Source organism: Piliocolobus tephrosceles, chromosome 3 (genome assembly GCF_002776525.5).
Source record: "Piliocolobus tephrosceles isolate RC106 chromosome 3, ASM277652v3, whole genome shotgun sequence".
NCBI lineage: Eukaryota > Metazoa > Chordata > Mammalia > Primates > Cercopithecidae > Piliocolobus > Piliocolobus tephrosceles.
In genome coordinates, this window is record NC_045436.1 from 176083514 (window position 1) to 176093843 (window position 10330).

The 10330-nt window shown below is 50.9% G+C and overlaps 1 long non-coding RNA gene and 1 pseudogene across 1 annotated transcript in view; one reads left to right on the top strand and one right to left on the bottom strand.

Moving 5' to 3' along the window:
* Positions 1–309: 309 nt before the first annotated feature.
* LOC111538970 lies at positions 310–6736 on the bottom strand (annotated as a pseudogene).
* Positions 6737–7376: 640 nt separating this feature from the next.
* LOC111539004 overlaps positions 7377–10330 on the top strand; it is a 6555-nt gene continuing 3601 nt past the window's right edge. The window contains exon 1 of the long non-coding RNA XR_004228871.1: positions 7377–7575. This is a non-coding gene — a long non-coding RNA (uncharacterized LOC111539004). The remainder of the gene's footprint in view (positions 7576–10330) is intronic.

Below are 10330 nucleotides of genomic sequence, written 5' to 3' on the forward strand. Positions count from 1 at the left end.
CCTCTGTCGCCAGGCTGGAGTGCAGTGGCACGATCTCGGCTCACTGCAACCTCTGCCCCCCAGGTTCAAGCAATTCTCCTGCCTCAGCCTCTGGAGTAGCTGAGACTACAGGTGCATGTCACCATGCCCAGCTAATTTTTTTTTTTTTTTTTTTTTTTTTTTTTTTTTTTTTTTGAGACAGAGTCTCGCTCTGTCGCCCAGGCTGGAGTGCAGTGGCGCCATCTGTGTTCACTGCAAGCTCTGCCTACAGGGTTCACGCCATTCTCCCGGCTCAGCCTCCCGCGTACTCGGGACTACAGGCGCCGGCCACCACGCCCGGGTAGTTTTTTGTATTTTTAGTAGAGACGGGGTTTCACCGTGTTAGCCAGGATGGCCCCTAACCTGGGGCCAAGTGCTGCCTGCCATCACGTCACTCACCCATTTGTGGCTTCTCTGGCCTGAAGTTCACATTCCCATGCTCAGCCCCTGCCACCCGAGGACCCCACAAGCCCCATTGGTGGGTGGGGCCTGGCACACTCTGCACAACGAGCTGCTTTTGCATGAACTGCTCTGCGGCTTTGGGCAATCACCCGCCCCTGTGTCCTCTGTGAAGTGGGATGACAGGTGCGCAGGGCTGCCAAGATACCAAGCAGATAACACGGGCACGAGAACCGGCGTTCAGGGCCTGGCTCATGCAGGGACCCCAAGTCCCAGCTCAGCAGAGCCTGCTTTGATCCCAGGGTTATGTCTGGGGATTCCCAGCATGCAGGACTTTCAGTGCTCAAGGCAGGATGGTCCCTGGGCAAACCAGGAAGAGCTGGCTGCTCCAGTAGGGCACAGAGGGCCTGGCCCTGTGTGAGAACCGCCTGTCTCCAGGGCGCTTGCCAACATCTGCTGTTGGCCATGACTCAGCACTTTCAATGGTGGAAAAACCACCACTTGTTTCTAAATCACAAACCCCAGGTGTGCCCTGACCCGAGTGGCCCTGGAAGGCGCACAGGAGGAACCAGGGCACTCACTCTCCACGTGGTCCATCTCCACTGCGACCAGAAGGGCCCACTCATAGTAGCCCTTGCCCTGCTGGGCCGGGCCCTGGCGGGTGCAGAGGTGACCCAGCTGCAGGAGGAGCACATGGGTGAAGCCCTCCCCACAGGGCAGCCTCGAGAACAGCCGCACAGCCTCCAGGCGGTAGTGCTGGGCCAGCCTGCTGGCACCCGCATGCAGACACAGGGCCCCGAAGTTGGCCAGCACCACTGCCTGGTTCCTGGGCTGGCCCAGGTCCCGAGCCGCCCGTAGGGCGTGGTAGTAGCCCTGTGCTGCCTGCCTCGTCCGGCCCGTCCTCTTTAGAGCTACGGCCACCATGTTGGCAATCACGCCCTCCTGGTCCTCGCTGGCCACCACTGCATCCTGGACAGACTGCAGGATGTCCAGGGCCACCGGGCTCTGCCCATGAAGCACGTTCAGCCAGGCCAGGGCCACCAGGCAGTCCACAATGGCACGGACTCCGGCAACAGCACTGGCTTCCACCACCTGCGTCATGAAGGTGATGGCCGGGCCGTGGTAGCCATGGTGGCTGTACAGCTGGGCCAGGCTGGCGTGGAGAAGGCTGCACAACGCCTGGCCTGTGCCCGGGGTTAGGGAGGCCAGCACTTGCCTGAGGTAGTGGGAAGTCTGGGTGGGGAGGCTGTGGGGCTGGAGGGCATTCTGGAGCACCAGGTTCACGCTCCTCAGCGAGCCGGCCAGCAAGTCCTATACCCTCAATGAGGCCACCTTGACACAGCTCAGCACCAGGTGGGGCAGGCACTTGCGGCTATAGATGTCAGCCAGGAGTAGGTAGCAGTCTGAGAGCCACGCAGCCTCTGGGGCTCCCGAGTCCCTGTGCAAAAGCAGCAGCCGCTCTAGGAAGGGCAGGGCCTTCTCGGGCTGCTTGAGTGCACGTGGTGCCTGGCCAGCAGGAAGCAGACCCGGGCCTCGGCCTGCAGGCTCTGGCCATCCACCGCTCACTGCAGTGCCAGCTGCAGGAGCTCCCCTTCCACCTCGGTGCTGCAGATGTGGCCGGGCATCCCCAGGAGCAGGGCCATGGCTTTGGGAACCACCTGTGTATACTTCTCCCGGTTCTTCTGCTTCTGGTAAATGCTGGCCAGGTTGGCGTACATAGCCACCACCAGAAACAGGTCCCTGAAGCTGCCCTCCAGGGCCCCCAGTGCTTCCTCAAAGTACACCCGGGCCTGGGACAGCTTGAACCTCCTGCTGCACAGCTGCCCCAGGAGGAAGCAGAGCCTGGCCAGGGCCATGAGGAGGCCAGCTTTCTTGGCCGCCCCTCGGGCCTGTGCCAGGCGCCCAGTCAGCTCCTCCTCGTCGCTAAAGCTGCAGAACACGCTGCTCAGTCATGGCAGCGTCACATTGTATGGGCCACGGAAGCTGGCCTTGTACCCGGGGGCATTCAGGAATAGCAGCAGAGAGCTCAGGGCCTCTGGGTCCTCCTAGCTGTCTTCAGCTTCCAAGCAGAAGGAGGGCTCCTCGGGGTCCTGCAAACTGTGGCTGTGCACCCCTCCTGTGATATTGGTCTTAATATCCTAGGGAAGAGAGGATGATACTACACCCAATATCACAGGGGGTGTACACCCACCCAGTGATGTTGTTCTTAATGTACTCCACTTCCCACCACCAGGGATATCGTTCCTAATATCCAGGGGAAGAAAGGATAACATTATGCCCAATATCGCAGGGGAATGTACACACCCTCTGTGATGTTGTTCCTAGTATCCAAAGGTAGAGACAATGATACTACTGGCCATATCGCAGGGGGTGTACACCCTTCTGTCATATTGTTTTTGACATTCAGTGGGGGAGAGGATAACATTAATCCCAATATCACAGAAGGTGTACAGACCCCTGTGATGTAGTTCCTACTGTACAGGGAAAAGAGAAGAATATTGCTCTCAATATTGCAGGGGGTGTAACCACCCTGCCCCCCATATATTGTTCCTAATATGCAGCAGGGTGGAGGCTGATAGTATTCCCACTATCCCAGAAGGTGCACACACACCTGTCATACAGTTCCTAATATCCAGCGGGAAAGAGGCTGATTTTACTTTCGATATCGCAGTGGGTGTGCACAGCCCCCAACCCCGGGGTATCGTTCCTAATATCCAGGCAGGAAGAAGATGACATGGCTGACAATATCGTAGGGGGTGGACAGCTCTTCTGTGATATGGTTCCTGATATCCAGGGGGTGAGTGGATGATATTACTCCCAATAAAGTAGGAACCGTACAGCCACCCTGGGATTTTGTCCTTAATAACCACAGGGGAGAGGTGATATTACTATCAATATTGCAAGGGGTGTACACCCTTTCTGTGATCTTGCTTCTGACATCCAGGAAAGGAGAAGATGGCATTACTACCAATTTTGAAGAGATGTACAGCCCCTATGGGATATTGTTCTAAAGATACAAGTTGAAAGAGGATGAGACACAAGTTGAAAGAGGATTGAGATTCCATCCAATATAACAAGGGGTGTACACCCCGCCTGCGATGTGAATTGTAAAACTTAGAAGAAGAGAGAATGACATTCCTTCCAAAAACACACAGGGTGTACACCCACCCTGTGATATTGTTCCTGTCATCTAAAGGAAGAGATGATGATACTACTCCCACTACTGGAGAAGGTACACACCCCCCTGTGATATTGTTCCTCATAACTTGTGGGGGAGAGCATGATATTACTTCCAATATGACAGTAGCTTGACACCTAGTCTGTGATATTGCTCCTAATTTCCAGTAGGTAAAGTATGATGTTCCTGCCAAGAGAGTACCGGGTGTACAGCCACCCTGTGATATGTCTCTGATTGTTCAGGGAAACACAGGACGACATTACCTGAAATCTCCCAAAAAGTGTACACCCATTGTGTGATATGGTTCCTAATATCCGGAGGTGCAGAGGATGGTGTTCGTTCTCCTATCACAGACTGTGTACACACAACCTGTGAAATTGTTCCTAATATCCCGAACAAAAGAGACTGCTAATGACACACATTGCAGGGGGGAGTAATTATTACGATCCACATCATAATGGGGAGTAATAGCAACCCCTCTCTCCCCCTTGCTGTTAAGATCCACATCGCAGTGGGGTGAGGCACCCCCCGCGATGGCTGAAGTGCCCCCCCCAATGCCATCGCAGGCTTTAATGTATTCACTTAAAGTTTTTTCCTCATTTAGATCTGCCTTTCCCTTAATAGGTCTAATTGCTGCCTGACATTCTGTATTAGCATTTTCATGAGCAAGCAGCTGAACGATCACTTTCTTGTCATGAGAATCGGAAATAGCCTTTTGAGCCACATCCTGCAAACGGGCGATAGAATCTGGATGAGCTCCCTTGGACCCTGTTGAACTGTGTGAAAAGAAGGATAAGCAGTAGCAGGGTCGTGAATTTTTTCCCAGGCTCTTAGGCATGTAGTTCTGAGCTGATCAACAGCCTCATCACCCATTGCCATCTGTTGATTTAGAGTACCCCATGCCTGTCCGCTTCCAAGCAATTGATCAGATGTGATATTAAGGGGACGTTGGGCTTGAGCATTTCTGTGTGCCTGATTTGTTGCTTCATCCATCCACCAGGTTTTAAACTGGAGAAATTCAGAGGGGGACAGGGTGGATCGGGCTAGTGCCTCCCAATCTGTAGGTATTCAGCGTCTGTTATAAGCCACACATTGTAACAAGGAATGAACATAAGGAGAATTTGGCCCATCTTGTCCAATTGCTTGCTTTAAGTCTTTTAATATTTTAAAAGGAAATGGCTCCCAGCATGCTTTGAGCAAGTTCTCTGGGCTCCTCAGCTGGCGAAAGAATTACCAGAAACTGCCAAGCATTCAAATCCCCCATTTCTTGTGAATGGATGCCTGAATTGCCCTGTGCCATCATTTGTATTTGGACCGGCTCCCAGCATTCCTCTACCACAATTAACAGGTGGGCAAGCCTGGATCATTCCCTCATCCTAATTGGCTGTTGGACAAGCCTGAAGCTTTCCTTCGCCCTAGTTACTGGCAGGGCCTGCAACAATGGGAACGGCAAGGCCCCTCTCAGGCTCCCCTTCCAAAAATTCCTAAGGCTGGCCTGGGGGTGGCCATTCCAGACCTTCCCCTAAAGGCGCAGTAGGTGGCACTGTTTCTTGTATAAGTTTTTGGAGATTAACATACATACCTTCCTGTTTCTCGCCTTTTTTAAAACTAGACTGTCATGGTTCACTTTGCTGATAATTAGACTCCTGATTATTTAACTTTCCTATGTCATCCTGAAACTCCCCCTTCTCCTCCTCAGTGTGCAAGGGCTCCAGTGCTCTTTTAATTGCCGACCACACAGACCAAGCAGAGACGGGAATATCTTGGCCCTCTTGTGCTCGTTTTAAGTCTGATCCGACCTTGTCCCAATCTTTTACATTCAAGGTTCCATATTCCAGGAACCAAGGATAATACTTGTCTACCAGATGGAACAAAGATGTGAGATTTTGGGTCCTCACAATTACCTCTCCGCGGCGCAGTAACTGCCTACAAGGCTTAAGTAATTAGCGAACTTACTTTCAGCCTGACCCACATTTTCCCGAGGTTTCCCTGGAATTCCCCGAGCGCCCGGCTTACCCTAGAGCTTGAAGTGAAAACCTACTCGGGAGTCCTTTGTCGGTCGTCCTCAGCTTTCCACGCTCTGGTGTTCCTTCACTGGATTATTTGTAGAGATTACAGGGAGCCCCGCGGTGGGCACCAGAGACCAGCCTGGGCAACCGAGGGAGACCCCCCTTTCTACCCAAAAAACAAAAAAAAAAAAAAAAAAAAAAATTAGCCAGGTGTGTGGTGTCGCGCGCCTGTAATCCCAGCTACTCCATGAGAAATCAGACAGAACCTGGCACCAGAGACTGATTTTCTTCTAAAATGCTTTCTCCAAAATATTTTTAAAACAAAAGGGGGAAATTGGAAAGGAAAATATTTTGGGCCCCCCAAATCACTAAGATAAAGGGAAAAGTCAATCTGGGAACTGCTTAGGGCAAACCTGCCTCCCATTCTGTTCAAAGTCATCCCCTGCTCACTGAGAAGAATGCGTATCCTATCGCCTCCTTTGGAAAGGCTCATCGGAAACTCAAAAGAATGCAACAGTTCATCTCTCACCTACCTGTGACCTGGAAGCCCCTCCTGGCTTCGAGTTGACCCACTTTTGCTTCAGGTTGTACCGGATCAAACCAGTGTTCATCTTATATATGTTGATTGATGTCTCCTGTCTCCCTAAAATGTATAAAACTGTCAGATACAGTCAGTTTCTCTGCCAAGGTTTAGCATGCTAACGTTCTTGTGTTTTGTTCTGGAACTCAACTTTCTTGTTCTCCATGCCTCCTTGCCCTTAGTTACTGTAAACAACCTTCCCATCAGTTCTAATCAATAACTCACATCTGTTCCCTTGGTTACCTGCTCTGCACCCATTTCTCCCTTCGAAACCACACGTCCCACTGTTGCAACTCACATCCCCCTTCCCCCTTCCTTATTTGGGAAAATATTCACAAATAGCCAGCCAACCGGGTCGGTTTAGATCTTGAGGTCTGGCCCCAGCCCATGCCAGAGGTAGGGACTGTGTTAGGAATAAAAACCCTTGCTGTCCTTTGTTCCGTGTGCTCTTGCGATTGTGATTGATGCGAGCAGCACGCTTCCGCAGAAGTAAATGGGGTTGCTGAGAAAACTTTCGCTTGAGTGCTGGTTTCACTTTGCGGCACCGAGCATTTATCTCCAACAAAACCAAGCTGTGCTCTGACCACCCTGGGCAACTGTCATCAGGACATCCTGAGGCTGTGTCATGCACAAGCATCCCCAACCTTGGCAAAACAAACTTTCTAAATACTCTTATCCCCAAATGCTCAGAGAGACTGATTTGAATAATGATAAAACTTCGAGACTGCACTCCAGCCTGGGCAACAGAGCAAGACTCTGTTTCAGAAAAATAAAATAAAATAAAAAACTCCAGTCTCCCGCACAGCCGACTCTGCGTGAATTACTCCTTCTCTCTTGCTATTCCCCCGTCTTGAGAAATCGGCTCTGTCTAGGTAGCGGGCAAGGTGAACTCACTGGGCAGTTACAGAATTGTCATTATATTGCTTGCAATTTTATATATATTTTATGCACAAATAGCTATAACCTTGTATACAAGGTTAAATGCGAATGTCCTCCTTGCATGGTCAGATCGCAGCGCAGGAAGAACGCACCCCCTACAAACCGCTAGGCCAAAACGGTCATTCTGGCCTCATCCAGCCTCGCGTGAGATCGCAATCTCCTGTCACTCAGGGCCTGAGGGGGCGGGGCCTGAAGCCCCCCGCAATCAGGGGCGCTGGGGCGGGGAGCGTTCAATCAGGCGCGCCGCCGGAAAGGAGAGGGCGGCTTCCGGGATCTGGCTGGCGGGCGCTTTGTCTGGCCTTGGCCGCAGTAGGCTCTTTCTGTTAGTCTCCGCTGCTACTTCTTGGCTCTGGGAGGCCCAGGTGGCTCTGCAGCAGTCTCTGCCACCCTGTGACCTGCGGGTATTGGGACATCCCTAGCTGACTCCAGGACACCCGGGAAGCCGAGGAGTGGTGAGTGGACTGCGCCTGGCTTTCCGAAGTGGGGAAGAGGGCTGGTTGAAACCTGCTGGAACCAGCCATCGGCTGCGGAACCTGCAGACCGAGTCGCCGCGGCACAGCCGGGCCTCAGTCCCCTTCTGTGCAGGGCCGGGCGGGGCGGGCAGCGGGACCCCTGCGTCCTGTCTGTACCTGTGGGCGCCACTTCCGCCGGCCGGCGCCCTCTCGGAAACCCCGCGCCTCCCCCACCCAGGTAGTGCGGTGACCACGGGAGGGTGATCCGGGAGAGCCCCGACTCGGTGAGCGGGGTTCCAGCGTGGGAGAAACTGTGGTTCATGGGCTTCCAGTCCCACCTTTCTCCCCCTAAAATTAACCTGAGGCTTTGTTAAAACGTTAAACGGTGTGCTTGAGCAGAGGGCGATTCATAAACCGGGTACCGCAGTCATGGTTTGGGGTCCACAGGAGGGGCGTAAATGACAGGCTTTGATAAGGTTAATGAGGAAGCAAACTATATATACACACATATATATTTTATATATACACACACATATATATTATATATATACATGTATATATATTATATATATGTGTGTGTATATATATAGTTTTGTTTTGTTTTGAGACGGAGTCTCGCCCTGTCGCCAGGCTGGAGTGCAATGGTGCAGTCTCAGGTCACTGCAACCTCTGACTCCCGGGTTCAAGCGATTTTCCTGCCTCACAAGTAGCTGGGCTTATAGGCGCCCACCACCACGTCCAGCTAATTTTTGTATTTTTAGTAGAGACAGGGTTTCGGCATGGTTTTGAACTCCTGACCTTAATTGATCGCCGGCCTCGGCCTCCTAAAGCGCTGGAATTACAGGCGTGAGCCACCTTGGCCAAACTATTTTTCTGTTTCCAAACAGTTTACATGAAAGTGGAGAATAAATCATCTGACACTCTACTGTAAAAAAAAAAATCTTTGTGGCCTCTCTTCTTTTCATCTTTCCTAAGTGTACCTATGACCAAAATGTCTTTAAGTTGAAGTCCCCCCGTGAAAACTTTACAGGGTGTTGTGTCCTCAGCCACCCTCCTGTCTTTTCCTAGTCCTGGCATTTTAGAACTGTCTAGGGATGACCCAGGATACCCGCTGTGGCCATGTCTATTGGAGTGTCTAGTGAGTATCAGCCCTGGGGTCATCTCATCGCCAAGGACAGCCTGAGGTAGGGGGTAGAGTCTCTCAGGGGAGCAGCTGGATGCTCTTGGCCTTAGAGGAATCTCCTGGTATAGTTTCATCTAAAATGGTGACCCCTTAGGGTCATTAAAATTTGAAGACATTAAAACTAATGGACAATACAACGTAATGTCGTTAAAGCTAGGTCATTAAAATTGTTCCTCTAGCCCGAGCTTTTATTCCTCGGAGACACATCGATGGTCTGCCAATCGGATGCTGATATTGAGAGGAAAAGGCAGAAATGATTTCTGCTCTCTAGACTGTCTCAGACTTGTGAAGAGAGAAAAACTGTCCCAAAGGACAAGGAAAACCCACCCCAGAGAGGACGTGGAAGAACCTGAATATGAAAATGCACTTAAGGCGCACAGGAGGACAAAGAGCAGTGCCAGTGCCTCCTAGGTGGTCACTGAGCACTTTACTGAACAGGATGGGTGTCCTGAGGGATAGAATGGCCTGCCGTGACACTTAGAAAGGTCTGTGTTGGAGTCAGCACTGCCTCTCCCTGAGTTTGTTACCTTGAAAAGGCTTGTCTGATTATTTGAGTTTCAGGTTTTCATTGATTGTAAGATACATTTTGTCAGTACAGCTTGAAAGATAAAAATACTATTTCAAAGAGGCAAGGTAAAATGATGTATTTTATTTGCTAAAAATTCGTATTTATTTCTCCCCCAGAGTGAGTGCAGTAAGTTTTAAAAGTTTGTTCTTTTTAAGGGTAATTTCAAATGGAATTGTAGGACTTAGCTTTGTAAATGCTACTGGTGAAATAAAAGTGTGATAGATAAATTGATGATTTACAAAGATTCATCAGAATGTCAGTTCCCCTCTTGCAGCATGGTGAAGAATTTATGACAGTGGACACATCTATATCCTCGTATCTGGATATCTGAGGTTTTATTTTGTTGTTGTTTTTTGTTTTTTTGGAGATGCTGTCTTCCTCTGTAGCCCGGCTGGAGTGCAGTGGCACCATCTCTGCTTACTGCAACCTCCGCCTCCTGGGTTCAAGTGATTCTCCTATGTCAGCTTCCCGAGTAACTGGGATTATAGGCACCCACCACCACACCCAGCTAATTTTTGTATGTTTAGTAAACACAGGGTTTTAGGCCTGGTACAGTGGCTCATGCCTGTGATCCCAGCACTTTGAGGGGCCAAGGTGGGCAGATCACGAGGTCAGGAGTTCCAGACCAGCCTGGCCAACATGGTGAAACCCTGTCTCTACTAAAAATACCAAAAAATTAGCTGAGCATGGTGGCAGGCACCTGTAATCCCAGCTGCTCGGGAGACTGAGGCAAGAGAATTGCTTGAACCTGGGAGGTGGAGGTTGCAGTGAGCCAAGATCTTGCCACTGCACCCCAGCCCAAGCGACAATGCGAAACTCCATCTCAAAAAACAAACAAACAACAAAAAGACGGGGTTTTGCCATGTTGGCCAGGCTGGTCTCAACCTCCTGACCTCAGGTGATCGCCCGCCTCAGCCTCCCAAGCTGCTGGGATTACAGGCGTGAGCCACCACGCCCGGCCCACTCTATTTTCTCTTTTTTTTTTTTTTTTTTTTTTTTTTTTT